Source organism: Delphinapterus leucas, chromosome 16 (assembly GCF_059928025.1).
Source record: "Delphinapterus leucas isolate spDelLeu-1000000601 "Yukka" chromosome 16, BTC_Dleu_Yukka2, whole genome shotgun sequence".
NCBI lineage: Eukaryota > Metazoa > Chordata > Mammalia > Artiodactyla > Monodontidae > Delphinapterus > Delphinapterus leucas.
In genome coordinates this window covers 39,224,584-39,244,787 of record NC_143144.1, presented here as the reverse complement: position 1 = coordinate 39,244,787, position 20,204 = coordinate 39,224,584, and the positions used below count along the sequence as shown (strand labels likewise).

Here is a 20,204-nt window from a genome sequence, read left to right as displayed (position 1 = left end):
CTGAGACAGACAGGGGAAGATGGAAAGGTTGGAGGGGCAAGGAGGAAGGAGGAGGTTTGAAATAGTTGTTGCAGAAAGTGGAAGAGACTACTGGCCAAAGAAATGCCATAGAAGATCACCAAGAAATATTGGGGGCCACGCAAGTTTGGAACCAGAAATCATAAAGAAAGAAACTTCATCAAAGAAAAACAAGTTTTAGTTAAGACTCACAGTTATGAGAGAATTAGAGAGTTAAACTTTAAAAGGTGCTTTTGGGACTTCCTTGGAGGTCCAGTGGTTAACACTCTGCACTTCCAATGCAGGGGGTGTGGGTTCAATCCCTGGTCGAGGAACTAAGATCCCACATGCCAGGTGGTGTGGCCAAAAGATAAGAATGAATGAATGAATGAATAAATAAATAAATAAAAGGTGCTTTTGACGCATCTCCACTTAACCAACTTGTGGAACGAGTCAAGGTCCCCGTTCCTTCAGTAAAGACGGTGAGCAAAGCCTTCTGGATGCTGGTAGCCAGGAGGACACACTTTAGCTGTCTGGGCACCTCTGCTCTCCCAGCTGAGTTGCTGGCTTACCAAGAGTCAGTTGAGTTTGTATCCAAGCTTACTTATTCCAACCAAATGTGTTATCATTATTCAAGGTAATTAAACAGCACATGAACCCATGGAATATGAATATGAAAAGAAAGTTTTGTTCCTGTGAAAACTGGGTTAAATGCTCTGGAAAGCGAGTCATCAAAACTGCTGTCAGTTAAGTGTGGGAAAGGCAACTTGAAAAAACGTAAGAAGAAAGTCATAACATCTAGACAAATTCTGAATCAGGTTGCTCCCCATATGTCTCTGAGTTAACTTGCCTATTAACCAATCATTGATCAGAACTGAACCCTGAGTAAAAGGGCTAATGTTTAGGCAAAGAAGAGAACTTACTGAATCTAGCTTCAAGCACTGCAAAATTCAAAGGCTCTGTCTCTCGCACTCCTTCCCTCTGATCCCCTCTGGGTTAGAGTCATTCTTACCTGGGCTCTCTCCTCTTGGGAAACAAGGGTTGCTGGCAGCCCCAAATCTACATCCTCATGTCTCTGGATCCACAAATCAAATCTTACCCTGCTTGACAATCCTGGGCCAGGGGGAAGGGAGTTCTTCGATTGGCCAGCGTGTGTCGTGTGCTACTCCCGGGAGGGTGGGGACATTGTGCTATGACTGACAGCCCCTCCAGGGTCACAGAAGGTGGTGAAGATGCAAGATGCTGTTGCCAGACTAAAGGGGAAGTGACACTGAGCTAGCTCAACAGTGACCACTGGGGCAGCAACTCTGGGAGTCTCAGAAAAGGAGACGCTGAAAGTTCAAAGGTGTCAATGTGTCATTGCCTAAGGAAGAGAGAGCTTTGACTAAGTTGAAAGGTATATGCTTGTTTTTCAGACAAAAATATCCCTAGAGTGTGAGAGACTCTTCTAGCCATAAGATCCATGAGTGAAAAGAACCTCCTGGAGAGAGAAGACTCCCTGGGACCTGGCATCTAATAGATGCTCGCTGAAGGAACAAAGGAAGGAAGGAAAAGAGGGAGGGAGGAAGGGTTGAAAGGTAGTTTACCCAGGAGTACCTATTACCACCTCAGTTTAGTCCACAAACATTTTATTGAGTCCCTGATAAGTGCCAGTCCTCAAGGCCTCTGTGATGGGAGATTCGGGGACAGCAATGACAGACACACAGACAGACAATTAGATCATGGTGATTAAAGGAGGCGGAAGGGGCTGGGGCACAACAGGAGAGAGCCTATAAATAGACCTCTGTTGCTTTTTGCTCCCCGCCATCCATCCCCCCATTTCATTTGGAGGATCACCCCAAGACCGAGATTGCTGGTCATCCCCCAATATTTATTTTCCCTTTCTATAGTAATAGAACTCCTCTAGCCAAGAACATGACTACCCAGAATAAAAGCCACATTTCCCAGACACGGTGCTGCGAGGCCTGCCAAGGGCCTAGGTTGTGTCCAGTGAGATGTTAGCAGAAGTGATGGAGTGCCATTTCTAGGTCGTGCCCTTCAGAAAGAATGTGCCTTGGGACTTCCCTGGTGGCGCAGTGGTTAAGACTCTGCGCTCCCAATGCAGGGGACCCAGGTTCGATCCCTGGTCAGGGAACTACATCCCACATGCATGCCACAACTCAGAGTTCGCATGCCACAACTAAGGAGCCTGCCTGCCGCAACTAAGCCAGTGCAGCCAAATAAATAAATATTAAAAAAAAAAAAAAAAAGAATGTGCCTCACCCTTTCCCTCCTCGCTCGATGAGATGAAGTCATGGCATTAAGCCAGTCTGTACCATTCAGATGAGGGCAGGGCCCTAGGGATGTCAGAGCAGCAAGCTAGAAGGGGCCTAAATCCCAACACTGCATGGCCTATCAGTCCTGGACTATCTGTGACCGAGTATCATATGAAAGAGGAATTAACCTCTAGCCTATTTGAGCCACTCTTTGGGGTGGGGGCTGTCTTGCAGAAAGAAAGCTTATCTATTCATTAACAACAATTTTGACCTGGAAGGGAAGTGCTGCGGGTAACGAAACTTAAAATATGTTCTAAATACACATTATTGCAGGCTGGAAAGCCGGAAACCCATGTTATGCCACACGAAAGCAGTTGATAAACTGATTCCTCCAGTGCCTTGGAAAGTCATCTGTAGCTCTAGGGAAATGGTTGCAAATTTCAGGATGTTGAGGTTTGCGGGCTGCTTCTTGCCACTCTCAACAAAGTCCTACATGAGCCAGAAGGATCTGGATAGAGGTGGCAGCATGCAGGCAGAGATGGGGGTTGGTGTGCTAGGAGAAGCTCTCTTTGCCTATTGGCTACAACCTAAACTGAAAAGGTTTTCAGGTTGAAAAATCCTACTGCTTCTATAGCGCAAACTGAGGCAGATATAGGAGATGTTTCTGAAGAAGTGGTATTGGCAAGAGGCAAGACTGTGGACCCCTGTCTTTTTCAAGTACTTTCAATGAAAGGTTCTCAGTGTGACAGTGACAGTCAGCTCACTGGCAAAGATGGAGGATATTGCCTTCCAGTCCAAGCTGAATGTTTTCACTGGTCCCACGTTGAGAGGGTGGTGAACAGGTATGTCATATAGGCTCATAAATAAAAGACCAGAGTTTTAAATTCTCTTACATGCCCAAAACTAAGATTTTGAGGGACATGTGTTTCCCAAAAAACCACAAGCCCGGCTAGCACCAGCCTGCATTGTTGACTCAAAGCAATGAACCCCAACTCACGAAACCCACACCAGCAGAAGTGGGCTGAAAAACTATGCAGCCCCAAGAGGGGTGCACCTTCGATGCCCACGTCAGATGTGGTCACAGAAGAGAGTGAACAAAGTGGGGAACAGTCCTGGAGAGAGGACCTTCATCCAAGGAATTTGCTCCACACCCTGGGATTCTTTGCTATTTCTGCCCACCAAGATTTGATGACAGCAGCCAACCAGTGGCTGCAGGCGTTTCCATTTTCCCTTCTTCTGGACAGGGGTTCCTACCATGTTATACTGCTCTAATGTACTGTTGTATATTGGGTGTGATTAGGCAGCTAACTTGTGTATGCGTTTAGAGGGCACTGCACCACGAAGAACTACATCCAGACCCCACACTGCAGGCTGTCCATGCCCAGATCCTAGGCTGGGAGCTGGGTACAGGCACCGGATGGAACTTTGGGGTTGTCTTCCCCTGGGGGAGGACATTTGAAGCTTTGGGAGAATGGAGCACACAGACATTTGGTTGGCCAAAGGGACAGACTGGGAATGAGACTGCTAATTGGCCCCTAATGGTCATGATCTCCTTCTTCTATCTGGGGACATGGAAATCCAGGGGGAAACAAAGACAATATTTCATTATCTTCCTGAAAGCTATGTTTGGCCAAGTAACTGACCAGTAGGACTGAAGTGCGGAGAGGCAATGCCTGTGACCAGAAGGGGTGAACCCTCCTCTTTCTCTTTTCCGTTCCCACTGGCTGGGTGGTAGAGATGGTGAAACATCTCATACCACACAGATACCTAATACCTAGGGCTAGTGAAGCAACAAGATAGGAAAACACCTGGGCTCCCAGGCTGCTTACCTACACACAGGTAAGAGAGAAAGAAGCTTCTATCTTGCTTAAGTCAATCTCACCTGAAGCTTCTCTTCCAGCAGTTCAACCTGTATGTTACAAATTACTCACCCTCTCCTCTCCTCCATGCCCATGTGCTTTGGGTGGGTCTCAGGAGGAAGAGCATATGACGAGGCCTAAGCCAATCACTGCATCACATTACCCTGGCCGCAGAGGTTGTTCAGGATAATAGGTATGTGTCCCACTTAGCGCCAATGACATACAATAAAGAATTTCTCTAGGAGCCTTGAGAAAGGAACTCAGTCACTGGGACTTCCCTGGTGGCACAGTGGTTAAGAATCCGCCTGCCAATGCAGGGGACATGGGAGCCCTCAGGAACAAGCAAGACAGATCCAGAAATACCCATTACTGCATTGCTTCCTTCCTGGAGCTAAGTACACCATCTAACCTCTTGACTTTCCTCTTTTCCACTCTTTCTACCAACTAGAGACCTCTACTGACGCAGAATTCCTGCTGCTTGGACACCTTGAATCACCAAGGCCCCAGCTCCTCCTGGTGGCATCTCTTAATGCATCCTTGCGTCTTCCTCTGCAGCTAGCTGCCTTGCTCCTGCCATCTTTCCAAACTCCCAGTTCAAACAAGAGGAATCTGATAGACATATGTGATCTTTAATGCCAAAGAAAAGCTCACAAGTCCTGCCCAGCCGATGAACTCAGCACTTTAGACCATGTGGCCCTCTCCCATCTAATGGCCACATGGTCTAAAACATGTCCACCTACTAGCTGTCCCCTCTTCTAGGGCTGTGGGCATAGCAGGTGCCACCACTGATGTATTGTACTTCTACATAGAAGTACATTAGCCAGGGCTTCCCTGGTGGCGCAGTGGTTAAGAATCTGCCTGCCATGCAGGGGACACGGGTTCGAGCACTGGTCCGGGAAGATCCCACGTGCCGCAGAGCAACTAAGCCCGTGCACCACAACTACTGAGCCTGTGCTCTAAAGCCCGCGTGCCACAACTACTGAAGCCCGCGCACCTAGAGTCCATGCTCTGCAACAACAAAAGCCACCACAGTGGGACACCCACGCACAGCAACGAAGACACAATGCAGCCAATAAATAAATAAATAAAATATATTTTTTAAAAAAAGAAGTGTATTAGCCAGTGTACTCTTTGGACTTCGAGAGGCAAAAACCCAACTCAAATTGGGTGAAGCACCAAAGGACTTTTCTTTGGCTCTTGTAAGGCAAGAGTCCAAAATCAGGTTTGGCTGAATCCAGAGGCTTAAATGATGTCAGCAGAACCTGGCACCTCGGAGCTTCCCTGGTGGCACAGTGTTTAAGAATCCGCCTGCCAATGCAGGGGACATGGGTTCCAGCTCTGGTCTGGGAAGATCCCATATGCTGCAGAACAACTAAGCCCCAAGTGCCACAACTACTGAGCCTGCGCTCTAGAGCCCGCAAACCACAGCTACTGAGCCCACGTGCCACAACTACTGAAGCCCGCGCGCCTAGAGCCCATGCTCTGCAACAAGAGAAGCCGCCACAATGAAAAGCCCGTGCACCGCAACAGAGTAGCCCCCGCTCACTGCAACTAGAGAAAGCCTGTGAGCAGCAACGAAGACCCAATGCAGCCAAAAATAAATAAATAAATTTATTAAAAAAAAAAAAAAAAAAAAGAACCTGGCACCTCTTCGTCTCTTTTAGCTCGACTTTCCATACGTTGTTAACTCAGCAGCTCCCGGATTAGATCCTCACAGCTCTAAGTCCATGGAAAAGAGTTTTAGGACTTGAGAATAATGTCAAATTATTGTAATAGCTATTATTGTTATTATCACTCCCAACAGTTCCCCTTAAATTCTAAGTCTGAGTCATAATAAACTAACATGAGTCACTGCCCAGCTCTTCACTCATCACCATGGTCTAAGGAATGCAATGTTCTGACTGGCCAGGTCTGGATCAAGCTCTAGAGTCAAGGAGAAGTCAGCCGACCCTAAGAATAGAGGTCTGAGAACAGAGGAGAATACATGGATTTTGTCACCAGAAGAAGCAAGAATTGATTCTGGACAGGCAAAAACACCAAATATCCATTGCAAGCTGCACCTTTGGCCACCCGACATCCACTCCTATCCTTCCTCCCATAAACATACTTGTTAAAATATTCTTGCTTAAGATAATGAATGCAATTTTACCATATGCCACCGAAACTCTACTCATATCCACTGCAACAGAAGACCACAGGGGACCTAGATTCTCAATCAGTGACTGCCTCCAGCTCCAGGTCCATAATCTCTGGGTGATGTGCAATGCTTTCAGGGAGCCCAGAAAGAACTGTACTAAGTGAGGCTCTGAGGACTAGGTAGCAGAACCTGATGGATGATCTCTTTAGCATGCAGGCAAATAAATTCCAATGAGTTTCCAATTCATCTGGATTATTCCACTCAAGATTCAGGTTTCAGGCTGAAAGCATCTGACTGACCTAATCTGCATCCCATACCCAAACCCCCTTGACCAGGACGGAGTGCATCTGATGGAAGAGGGAACGCGGTTTCTGTTACTCTATGAGGGAGGCAGGTATACATGGCAGATCCTCACCACATCTATTTCTAAGACTAGACAAAGAGATAGAGACACTGCTGAAGAGCTAGCTGGTGGGAGGGTGGCTGAGTCAGTGGGCTCAGATGTGGCCTCAATGGCTGCTCCAGATATGCAAGCATCCCTCATGCCTGAGAACCTATGGACTCAATTCTTTTTATGAGGCCACTAAAACAGCCCTTGCTCTGGGGAAACTGGGACATTGTTTGTGCCAGTTCAGGCCAGGGTGTTGGTTCCTTGCTGATCCTATCATTATATTGCCTGAGGACCAAATGATGGACACTGCTGATTGCTTACCTGTGTCAGGATAGGCTAGGTTACATGGCAATAGCAAACCCCGTGAAAATATCAGTGTCTTAACTAAACAAAGGCCTATTTCTCTCTCTTGCTTTATGTCCATCATAAGTTGGCAAGAGACCGCTGTTCTTCATAGTTCCTCAGGAACCCAGGCAACCGGAGGCTTCTTGACATATGCTTTTACAGTCACCACATCGATGGAAGATGATGGGGAATCACGCACCAACTCTTAAAGCTTCCACTAGAAAGTGGTATGTGTCACTTCTACTCATATTTATTTCATTGGCCAAAGTAAATCACACATCCATGCCTAAGCCCCAAGTGGAGGTTTGTACCACCTGCATGAAGAAAGGAAAGCCAACTGCACTGGCCAAGTACACACACAGCACTAATGACAAACACTACCCAAGTTCTCTCTTCTTTCTTCCTAACAGAGTCACAGTTTTATCCAGGATGACGATGTGCCCAGCTAAATATACATTTCCTAGTTTCCTTTGTAACTAGGAGTAGCCCTGTGACCTCATACTGACCAATGAGATATAAGAGGGAATCATCAGTAAGGAAAGCTAGATGTGATGCCCTAAGATGCAGCAGTCATGCTGTGACCATAAAGACAGATCTACACAATAAGGAAGTTAAAGGAGGGGAATGAGGGAGCCTAGAATCTTAATGAAATCCTTGAGTGGCTGCCTTTCCCTAGGCTGCCAAACTCCGGGCTGCTTGTTACCCAAGAACAGTAAACCCTTATCTCTTTTATCCACTGATAGTCGGGTTGTACAGTGTTTGCATTCAAATACATACCTTATTATTTATCTTCTCTGTGTCTGAAGTTTCTCACTGTGGGTCTTTAACATACAGATGATTCATGGTACAAGGAAAAGAACATGGACTTTGGATCACTCAACACTGGCTTCAAATCTAGGGTTGACCAATTTCTAATTATGTGTGCTTGGGTGGATAACTAAAGACACATAACTAAGGTTCTTTGAGCCTTAATTTCCTTATAATTATAAAATGGGAACAAAAACCCTGTGACACGGACAGCCATCTCTGAAGTCCCTCACCCACCTCCCACTGTAAGACTGAAAAGTCAGTTACCTGCTTTTTTCGTCTCCCTTGAAACCAGCATGGCTGTGTGTGGGTCTTGCCCATAAGGTATGAGTCAACATGCTCAGGGCTTTCTGATGGAAGGAGAGGAGTGAGTGAGGAAAAAAGCACTTATCCCACCCATGTTCTCTTCCTTCTTTTTCTGCCTTTGAACTTGGTGATATAGAACACCAAGCTTGGTGCTATAGTAGCAATCTTGCAAATTTAAGCTGACACATGCTGAGATGGCAGAGCAGAAAGACACAAGGAGCCTGAGTCTTTGACGATACTCTTTGCAAAACCAAATCTGAGGCCATCTAACTCCAATTTCTTGTTAAGTAATACTATATTTCACCAATTCTAAGATCTACATTCTTTGTCACATGTAATACCTCTAAAATCAAGTCACATCTCACATACGATTTGATAATAAAGAATTGCTTCAGGGCTTCCCTGGTGGCGCAGTGGTTGAGAGTCCGCCTGCCGATGCAGGGGACACGGGTTCGTGCCCCGGTCCGGGAAGATCCCACATGCTGCGGAGCGGCTGGGCCCGTGAGCCATGGCCGCTGAGCCTGCGCATCCGGAGCCTGTGCTCCGCAACAGGAGAGGCCACAGTACCACAAAAAAAAAAAGAATTGCTTCATAGTTTGATAGCATTTTTTTCTTATGCAAAGAAGGTAGTGTACTAATGATACATTTCATAATCAATGGCATCTTCAAGTTAATAAAACATGGTAACCAATCTCCTTATGGTTTAAGCCACATTTAGTCAGGCTTTCTGTAAGCTGTAGCCAAAATAATTCCTAACTGATAAAAAAAAAATACCTACTATAACATAAAAATCAAACTTATGGTCACCAGAGGAGAAAGAGTTGGGGGAGGGATGAATTAGGAGTTTGGGATTAACGGGTACACACTACTATATGTAAAATAGATAAACAACAAGGACCTACCGTGTAGCACAAGGAACTATATTCAATATATTGTAATAACCTATAATGGAAAAGAATCTGAAAAAATATATATATATATAAACTGAATCACGTTGCTGTACATCTGAAACTAACACAATGTTGTAAGTCAACTACACTTCAATAAAAAGTTGTTTGTTTTGAAAAGAAGAAAATTTCATAATCTAAAAAATAAATACCTACTATAGAGGGTGGTTATGAAGAATGAATGAATAAAATAATGTAAGTAAAGTATGTACTTTGTGTAGACAGTTTTCAAGGGATGGTATTTGGTCAGCGGCTCAATATATATATATTTTTTTATTAGAGTATAATTGCTTTACAATGTTGTGTTAGTTTCTGCTGTACAATGAAGTGAATCAGACATATGTATACATATATCCCCTCCCTCTTGGACCTCCCTCCCATCGCTCCCACCCTACCCATCTAGGTCATCACACAGCACCGAGCTGAGCTCCCTGTGCTCTACTGCAGGTTCCCACTAGCTATCTATTTTACACATGGTAGTGTATTTATGTCAAACCGAATCTCCCAATTCATCCCACCCTCCCCTTCTCCCTCTGTGTCCACATGTCCATTCTTTATGTCTGCGTGGGTCATTTGTAGAGATGTGGCTCAATATCTTTTTATATAAATTCTTTTTTTCTACCATGTCCAACAGTAAACACACATACACATGTATACACATACACTCACCTAAGAGGGGTATATGCCCAGAAAATAAGGCCAGGTAAACAAACTCTGAGTTAAAAGTTTGGCCCACGGAGAACTCAAAGCGGGTGGCAATCTTGTATCATTTGAGATTCTTGATTACAAATGGCAGATACCCACCCAAACTTGCTTAAGTACAAATGGGAATTTGTAGACTCACCCAAGAGAAAAGTTCAACAGTGTTCTGGCTTCAGACATGGTCTGATTCAACTGTCACCAGGACCCAATATTTCTCTCCCTCTGATCTCTGGTCACCACAACTCCAAGATGATCCTGTTCTCATCGGGCTCTTTTCTAATCATGCAAGATTCCTGCGTTATATTCAAGGCCTTCGGGAAGAGCGCCTGTCTCTCTCCCACCATTGTGAGGAAAAATGGGGTTACATCTCATTGGCCCTGATCATCCCTGTGCCTGTGTCTTTCTGAACCCATCACTGCACCCAGGAGAGGGAACTGCAGAGGAATCAAGGCCAGCTCCAAAACAGAGGGTGGGGTCAACCACACCTGAGCCATCAGCACTGAGACAACGCACACAGGGTACCATTTTAGCAGAAGAAGGATGAAGGATGCTGTGTTACAACAACCCCAGGTATCCTCCCTGAGCCTTTTTCTCTCTTTCCCCTAAATCCACTACCAGCACCCAGGCCTTGGAGCTTTACCACTCCCACAACAATTAAGGCTGGTCCAGGGACTTCCCTGGTGGTGCAGTGGTTAAGAATCTGCCTGCCAATGCACGGGACACAGGTTTGAGCCCTGGTCCGGGAAGATCCCACATGCCGCGGAGCAACTAAGCCCTTGTGCCACAACTGCTAAGCCTGCTCTCTAGAGGCCGCGTGCCACAACTACTGAAGCCCGCGCACCTAGAGCCCATGCTCTGCAACAAGAGAAGCCACTGCAATGAGAAGCCCGTGCACCGCAACGAAGAGTAGCCCCCGCTCGCCGCAAACTAGAGAAAGCCCGCATGCAGCAATGAAGATTCAACGCAGCCAAAAATAAATAAATTAAATTAATTAATTAAAAAAAAAAGATTAAGGCTGGTCCAGGGAAGACCAAAGTCAGCCAGTGAGGAGAAGTGGCAAGACCATCCACCTGGGGCCAGAGCTGCAAGGTTTGTGAAGCAGGAGAAAGGATGTAGCTCTTCAAAGGTGAGCCCTGCTCAGCTCCCCACTCTAGTCTCACCAAAGTAATCAACAAGAGAATGATTTTCAGTCAACTCTTGCTGCCTACAGAATCTCTTGGGCAGTAAGAATTTATATCACCCTTCCATGTCTGCGCCTTGGCTGGGGTAGGTTGGCATAAGCTGACCTAATTGATTCCAGGCTCCCAGACGGGTTTGGATCTGCTCCACAGATCTCTCATCAGTCTGGAACCAGCAGCTCCCTGGGTCGTGCTCTTCTCACCTCAATGGCAGAAGCACAAGAGAGCAAGGCAAGTCCAGCCTTTGCTCGCATCATCTCTGCTAACGTGCTATTGGCCCAAGCAAGTAACAAGGCCAAGCTGAAGGTCAAGTAGAAGGGAGGTGAGTTTCCCCACCGTGTGCAAGAATGAGGAAGTACAATTCCAATAAAGGGAAAAGAGGACTTGGGACGGATAATTTAATCTGCCACAGAAGGTACCCAAAGAATAACCTTCCCCACAGGCTCAGCACTTTAACTGATTTGCTCTTTATAGTGAACGCTCAGCCTTGAGCCCTAAAGTCCATGTACTTGTCCCTCATCCCTCATCACGTGATCCATTTGGAGGGGGAAAAGGAGTAAGATATGAGAGAGCCCTGAGCTCTCTATGGAGGCCACACCTGGAATGGAGCAACATTCAACAGAGATTTTTTCTCTTCTGTCCACTGCCCTCATGCCCTCAACAGTCTTGATTTGAAACTGAGCAGGAATCTGTGGGGCCCTCCTGGGTATAAAAGCCTTTCTGTGCTCCCCATTTCTTTCTTTCTTTTTTTTTTTTTTTTTGGCTGCATGGGGTCTTAGTTGCAGCATGTAGGATCTTTAGTTGTGGCATGGCATGTGGACTCTTAGTTGCGGCATGTGGACGCTTAGTTGCGGCATGCATGCGGGATCTAGTTCCCGGACCATGGACTGAACCCGGGCCCCCTGTATTGGAAGCATGCAGTCTTACCCACTGGAGAACCAGGGAAGTACCTCCCATTTCTTGCTTGTAGGAAAAAGGCTTCAGACCTTCCCTGAGTTCCAAAGAGCAGATTCAAACAGTTACTAATTAGGAAAATGAGGGAATGCAGAAACAAATTCCTGCAGTCAAGAAACAATAGTGCAGGGACTTCCCTGGCGGTCCAGTGGTTGAGACTTTGCCTTCCAATGCAGGGGGTGCAGGTTCGATCCCTGGTAGGGGAGTTAGGATCCCACATGCCTCGTGGCCAGGGAACCGAAACATAAAACAGAGGCAATGTTGTAACGAATTCAATAAAGACTTTGGAAATGGTCCACATCAAAAAAAAAAAAAGAAACAATAGTGCAGCTTGGGGCAGGGTCCTGGTTCCTCCTTGGGGAGGGTGGGGGATATGAATAGCAATTTGATACAAACCTTTGAGTTCTTCTATAGGAACTAAGGCTCCCACCCAAGTGGAGGATGGTGACTACATGCTGAGCGTAAGCATTTGGACCCCAGACTGGTCAGAACTAGATAGAAAGCTGATGACTGAGACTCCTGGAACATCACCCTGTTAGCTCACCACCAGCAAGTCAGTAGAAAGTCACATACCCTGCAGCCCTCCCCCAAATTTGCTTTTAAAACTCTTTCCTGAAACCCATCGAGGACTTTAGGTTTTTTGAGCCAGTTCTCCTTGCCTGGCCCTTGCAATAAACCTTTCTCTGCTCCAAACTCCAACATCTCAGCTTGTTTGGCCTCACTGTGCATTGGGCACACAAACTTGGGTTCAACAACAGATTCAGTCTTCAGAAAAGCCCGGCCCAGGTAATACATCTGAAAACCTGAGCTAGAGTTAAGTCTTCCCGTCTCCCATAGCCAGGGCCAGCCTCAGGCAACCCCCTGATCTCTGAGACAGTGTTGTGGTCAGCATCTTCTACTCTCTCACCTTGCCTACTGCAGCCTTCTGAGGTCAGAGCATAAGGAGAGAGGAAAGGAAGAGGTAGGGAATGTCCTTTCTTGATGGTCTCATGCGATGGCCTTATGCTCTCTGGATCTGGAAGAGGTTTAATTTTGTCATGGGCACTCTGAAAAGTCTCTTAAAGATCCTCCCTTCCCCACCCCTACTCCCCCACCTCTTTACCCCAACCCCCAGCTCCAGAGATGCGGTTCCCTTGACCCCAACAAATAAATCAGAAGCCACTTGCTCACTTCTCAGCCCCTAGAAAGTTTCCCTCCTACTTCCTTCTGCGGCAGCCCCATCACCCCAGCTCTTCCGTTCACGTGGCCCACATCCGATCATGGGAATTATGCACACAGCCCGCATCCTGACAAGCCCCAGGAGCCCCAGTGGTAATTCCCTGTCACTCAGACCCGCATTCCCACCACAAGTGGCACATCTAGTCCCCGAGATCCACAGCTCTTTGACCCTCATTAGAGGGAGGGCAGCTACTTCCCAACACAGCAGCAGATTGCTCGGGCCTCTGGCTCTCTCTCCACCATCTCAAGCCAGAAGCCACGATTGCCTGTGCGCATCAACCGCCAGTTCATTTCCTCCCAAGCAAGCTCTCAGAGTGGTCCTGTTGAAGCCGAAGCTCCCTGGGCTTGAGGGAAGGGTGTAGCTTCCCCCCTGCCCCGCTTGCCGAGGGTCCCACGTCACAGCCCAGCCTTCCCCAAAGGCATCTCCCAAGTCCTCTCTCTCCTCCACTCTCCCAGCCTTTTCTTTCCCACTATGGGCCAGTCATCTAGCTGGTTCTCAGCCGCCTTTGAAAATCGACATCATAGTCTACCCCCACTCTTTGGAGTTCGATTGCTAACTTCTTAGTATCTCAGCCAAAATGTCAATTTAACAACTTGAAATATCAAAAGAAAAAAAAATTTTTCCCAGCAGCCCCCTGGAAGATGTCTTCATGGATCTCACTGGCTAAAACACAATCCTATGGCCACCCCTAGTTGCAAAGAGGGCTGGCCAAGTCAGAATGTAGCAAAGGGAGATGTGGGTGTCAGGAATGGCTCAGACCCTCCAGATGCATCCCTGGGGGCCAAGCACACTGCTGCCCCTAACAAAATCTGGGTTCCACTGTGATCATCGGAGAAGCTGGAGGAAGGGTTGGGGTGGGTGTTGAAGGCTAAGTAGTAAATTAACTGTTGTTTGTCACAAATGGCCCTGGTCGATAAGACCCTACACTCGAGTGGCCAACAATCCTTGGGACAGCTGCCTGGTCAGAGGTTACAATTCAGAAAGGGCAAGCCTTGCATTGATCCCTGACTTCTGCACTGAGGGGCAGCCTTGGTGGTCAAGGAACCCGGAGCTAGAACAACTAATCAAACCTGGCCAGCCACTCCCTAGCCTCATCTCCTCAGTGTCCCTCACTTTCCACCTGAGTAAAATGGGAATAAGAGCCTCACAGAGCTTGCTGTCCCCACCTCCCATTCACTTCCTGCCTTGGCTAACAATTAATTAAGAGTCTTAGTTGCAAATATCAGAAATCAACTCATACTGGCTTAAGAAAAAAAAAAAAGGTAATTTATTGCACCACCCAGGATAAATGACTGCTGGCACAGCAGGACCAAGAGCAGGACAGCTTCATCGGGCCTCCCACGCTGCTCTGAGCTCTTGTCTCACACACACTCCTCCACACGGGCGCTCCCAACATCCCCAGACTCAGCTCCTTCAGCTCAACAACTCCCACCAACAAAGGGAGTGATCCCACAAAAATTCCAGGATTGATTCTGCTTAGGTCATGACCCCACCCTGAACCTATCCCTGTTGTCTGGGTCATGTGCAAAGCTCCAGAAAAGAAGCGAGCTGGTGATGCGGGGAAAGGGAAGAGATCGGCTTCTATCAGCTACTACGTGGACAAGGAGAGGACAGAGTAGTTCCCGAGAAAGAAGAGGCAGGACGGCATTGCCAGGAGAGGAAAAAGGCTGCCAAGCAGGGAAAAGGAAGCAGGGAGAACTGGGCAGGGGAACAGAGAACATCCCTGGGAGGCAGGAGTGAGCCGTGGGCTCTGGGCTGCACCCTGGGACCCGGGGTGGTCGTCCATAGGATGGCACACATTTGGAGCCAGCGTGGTGGAGTAGGGGAGAAGGAGGGGACTTCTGACCTGACAAGGACAGGTGCTCCCTCCAAGCTCCTCAGCAGAAGGGGTTATGGGAAATTCAGGTTATGGGAAATTTATTAGGGTGGCTGATGCCACCCTAATAAAACCAGAGAAAAGCGATGATGCTGGTGGGGGAAACCCTTCTCCATCTCACAAAGAGGGACCTGGGGTGACTGGGCTGGAGTTGACATAAATGTCAGAAACACAGTCTTCCACACGTTTCTCAGCGTGTCCTTTATCCTGCTCTGGCCTCTCTGTTCCTAAGTGATGACAGTTGACACTTCCTTAGACAGGGCTGATTCTTAAGGTTAATTGAAAGTGGCCTTTTGCGTGAATCATCCATTGCACTGAATTATTAATCACCTGCAGACATTTGCAGGCTTTTAAACACTTGGACTTCCTGCAACCCTCCTTGGAAATGCTTTTTCCAGTGGAAATATGACTTCCTTTTGGCCACGGAAAACAGAAACATTGCCTGCTGCTGTTTCCAGATTTCCCAGCTCCCAGGGGCCCAGTAAGGAGCAAGATCTGAAAACAGGAAGCAGGGCCGGGGCTGCAGGCAGACTCAGAGCCCATCCTTTTCTGCGGACTTGGCTCCAGGCCAGCCTGGTCTCAGAGCCTCCACGGGACAGTGGACAGAGGGAGACTGACCACAGTGCCTGTGGCTGTTGGCCTTGTTCATGGTCATCTCCACAGGAAATGGTGCCCAGGGACCTTGCATGGGCCCTTCAGCGGGTCAGTGGGGAGGAAGGAATGAGGAGGGCCAGGTGTCAGGTCCATCTCCACCGCTTACTGGGTGGGCCATGGAACCTCTTTGATTTGGTTTCCTCGTCCGGAAAGGTGGTTCCTGCTGGACAGGCTGACACAAGGCAGGGCTCAGTGGGATCATGTACATCAAGCCTGCATCATGGGACTTCCCTGGTGGTCCAGTGGGTAAGGCTCTGCACTCCCAATGCAGGGGGCCTGGGTTCGATCCCTGGCCAGGGAACTAGATCCCGCATGCATGTCACAACTAAGAAGTACACATGCCGCAAGTAAAGATCCCACATGCCACAACAAAGATCCCACATGCCACAAACTAAGACCTGGAGCAGCCTAAATAAATAAATGTTAAATTAAAAAAAAGCCTGCATCATGATAACCAGAACATAAGGAGCAACAAGGAAGGTGGATTTCCCTCCTGCCATCTGCTCTCATTTTCTACTGGAAGAAGAAAGACTCAGAACTCAGTGGGCTGGCTGGACATGTAAGGGGCTTGCAGACAGAGCTGGCAAAGTAAGTGCAAGCCCCAGAAGCTGGTGTCCAGGGCTAGGTCAAGGAGCTCCTATCAGACCCCGAAGGGTGAGCCCAAGTTGTGTGATCCATGGGCAATGGTGGCAGAAGCCAGGAAGCAGCTCAGCCTGAGGGCACAAGCTCTTCATCCACCATTCAGCACAGCCTTGGCCGGGAGGTGGATATTGGGAACGCTGAGATAAATAAGACATGGCCCTCTGCCTTCACGGAGGTTCTGGTCTGCCAGGTAGAGTGAGCTGGGGTATCAGTCACAGACACAGACTCCTATAAAGCAACATGGTAGCTGCAGGTACAGTGAGGACAAGGAAAGGGTGATGAAGGGCTTCCTGGAGGAGGAGGAGATACTAGAGTCTCATCCTGAAGGATGAGCAGTGAAGAAGGAGAGGGGGCCCCTGGATATCTCAGGCAGGGAGAGGGCAGCATAATGAAAAGGCACCTGGTGCATTGGCAGAGCTGTCAGAAGTAGTTCCACCAGTCTGGGCCCTGAGCATTGCAGAGGGACGGGGGGATATGGGGTGTCCCAGTGGGTGAGAATGGGGAGAGGAGCCTGAAGAAATAAGCTGGGGCAGGGGTATAGGATCGAACCTAAACTACAGAGAGAAAGTTGATGAGGGGAGGCATGATGGAGACCTGGGCCAGGTTCTTGATGGTGATGGAGATGGATGGAGGAGGAAGAGGCAGGACTTGGTGACTGCTTGGGTGCGAGTGGTGGTGACTGCTTGGTTATGAGTGGTGAGGGAAGGAGGCCAGAGAGGAAGATGGCGCCCTGGGAAGGCACAGCGCAGGGCTGCGGGAGGATGGGCAGCTCTGGGCCTGGCACTTCCTGACTGGCCACAGGCATTGCCTTTTCCAGGAGTACCCACTTCCCCACCCCACACCCAGAAGGGCCCCAGGGCAGCTCAGGCCCAACTGTGGAAGTGGCTGGGTATGAATGGGCGCCATGCCCATCAGGGAGGAGTGGTCAGGCAGACAGGACAGTCGCGAATCAAGTGGGGGAGGGGTATGCTGTGGTAACGAGGGGTCATGGTGGCTGGAGGATTGCCATCTGGGGGCACATGGGCCTTGCTAGCTGCCTGGTCCCAGCTTAGGAGCAAGCTGAGAGCTCCGGGCAGCAGGAGGAAGGAGAATATAAACCATCTCTCCCAGAGGGCTGCCCAGACACTATGCTCAGCACAACAAAAGCTCCAAAGATGTCCACTCCCTAGTTCCTGGAACCTGGGAATAGGTTACTTTGTAAGGCAAAAGGGACTTTGTAAATATGATTAAGTTAAGCATCTTGAGATGCAACATCACTAATTATTAGAGAAATGCAAATCAAAACTACAATGATGGGGGCTTCCCTGGTGGCGCAGTGGTTAAGAACCCACCTGCCAGTGCAGGCGACATGGGTTCAAGCCCTGGTCCAGGAAGATCCCACATGCTGCGCAGCAACTAAGCCCTTGTGTCACAACTACTGAACCTGCACTCTAGAGCCCAAGAATCACAACTACTGAAGCCCGGGCACCTAGAGACCATGCTCCGCAAAAAGAGAAGCCACCACAATGAGAAGCCTGCGCACTGCAATGAAGAGTAGCCCCCGCTCGCCACTAAAGAAAGCCCACACGCAGCAATGATGACCCAATGCAGCCAAAAATAAATTAATTAATTTAAAACCATATGGTAATTAATTACCATATGACCCAGCAATCCCACTACTGGGCATATACCCAGAGAAAACCATGATTCAAAAAGACACATGCACCCCAACGTTCATTGCAGCACTATTTACAACAGCCAGGTCCTGAAAGCAACCTAAATGCCCATTAACAGACGAATGGATAAAGAAGATGTGGTACATATATACAATGGAATATTACGCAGCCATAAAAAGGAACGAAAGTGGGTCATTTGTAGAGACATGGATGGACCTAGAGGCTGTCATACAGAGTGAAGTAAGTCAAAGAGAAAAACAAATATCGTATATTAACGTATATACGTGGAATCTAGAAAAATGGTACAGATGAACCTGTTTGCAAGACAAAAATAAAGACACAGACGTAGAGAACAAATGTATGGACACCAAGGGGGGTAAAGGGGGATGGGATTGACATATATACGCTAATATGTATAAAATAGGTAACTAATGAGAACCTGCTGTATAGCACAGGGAACTCCACTTCGCTGTACAGTAGAAACTAAAGCAACATTGTAAAACAACTATTTCCCAATTTAAAAAAAAAAAAAGGACCTTGAGATGGAGAGATTATCCTGGATTATCTGGGTGGGCCCCATGTAATCACAAAGGTTCTTATAAGAAAGAAGGGGACTTCCCTGGTGGTCCAGCAGTTAAGACTCCACGCTTCCACTGCAGGGGGTGCAGGTTTGATCCCTGGTCGGGGAACTAAGATCCTGCAAGCCATGCAGTGAGGCCAAAAAAAAAAAAAAAAAAAGGAAAGAGGGAGACAGCACCTTTGGTCAATTAATCTGTGACAAAGGAGGCAAGAATATACAATGGAGAAAAGACAGCCTCTTCAATAAGTGATGCTGGGAAAACTGGACGGGTACATGTAAAAGAATGAAATTAGAACATTCTCTAACACCATACACAAAAATAAACTCAGAATGGATCAAGGACTTAAACGTAAGGCTGGACACTATAAAACTCTTAGAGGAAAACACAGGCAGAACACCCTTTGACATTAATTGCAGCAATATCTTTGTGATCCACCTCCTAGAGTAATGAAAATAAAAACAAAAATAAACAAATGGGACCTAATTAAACTCAAAAGCTTTTGCACAGCAAAGGACACCATAAACAAAACAAAAAGACAACCCACAGAATGGGACAAAATATTTGCAAACAAACTAACTGACGAGGGTTTAATCTCCAAAATATACAAACAGCTCATGCAGCTCTATGTCAAAAAAATAAATAAATAAACAACCCAATCAAAAATTGAGCAGAAGATCTAAATAGACATTTCTCCAAAGAAGACATACAGATGGCCAAAAAGCACATGAAAAAATGCTCAACATCACTAATTATTAGAGAAATGCAAATCAAAACTATGAGGTACCACCTTACACCAGTCAGAATGGCCATCATCAAAAAGTTTACAAACAATAAATGCTGGAGAGAGTGTGGAGAAAAGGGAACCCTCCTACACTGTTGGTGGGAATGTAAATTGGTACAGCTACTATGGAGAATAGTATGGAGGTTCCTTAAAAAACTAAAAATAGAACTACCATATGATCCAGCAATCCCACTCCTGGGCATATATCTGGAGAAAACCATAATTCAAAAAGACACATGCACCCCCATGTTCATTGCAGCACTATTTACAATGGCCAAGACATGGAAGGAACCTAAATATCCATTGACAGATGAATGGATAAAGAAGATGTGCTATGTATATACAATGGAATATTACTCAGCCATAAAAAAGAACGAAATAATGCCATTTGTAGCAACACGGATAGACCTACAGATTATCATACTAAGTAAGTCAGGCAGAGAAAGACAAATATGATATCACTCATATGTGGAATCTAATTTTTAAAAAATGATATAAATAAACTTATTTACAAAATAGAAACAGACTCACAGATTTTGAAAACAAACTTATGGTTAACAAAGGGCAAATGTGGGTGGGAGGGATAAATTAGGAGCTTGGGATTAAAATACACACACTATTATATATAACATAGATAACCAACAAGGACTTACTCTATGGCACAGTGAACTCTACTTAATATTCTGTAATAACCAATATGGGAAAAGAATCTGAAAAAGAATCAATATATGTATATGTGTAACTGAATCACTTTGTTGTACACCTGAAACTAACACAACATTGTAAATCAACTATACTCCAATAAAATTTAAGAAAAAAAGAAAGAAAGGCAGAAAAAGTAGATATGTAGATGACAGGAAGTCAGAGAGATGAGAAAGTGCTGCTGCTGGCTTTGAAGATGAAGGCAGCTTCTAAAAG

The 20,204-nt window shown here is 46.8% G+C and overlaps 1 protein-coding gene across 2 annotated transcripts in view; it reads right to left on the bottom strand.

The window, feature by feature from the left end:
- Nucleotides 1–5,732: 5,732 nt before the first annotated feature.
- SHLD2 (shieldin complex subunit 2) overlaps nucleotides 5,733–20,204 on the bottom strand; it is a 135,252-nt gene continuing 120,780 nt past the window's right edge. For both annotated transcript variants that reach the window (XR_016388094.1, XM_022562454.3), the window contains one exon: nucleotides 5,733–20,204. This exon is cut by the window's right edge. The gene's annotated coding sequence lies outside the window, so the exon portion shown is untranslated.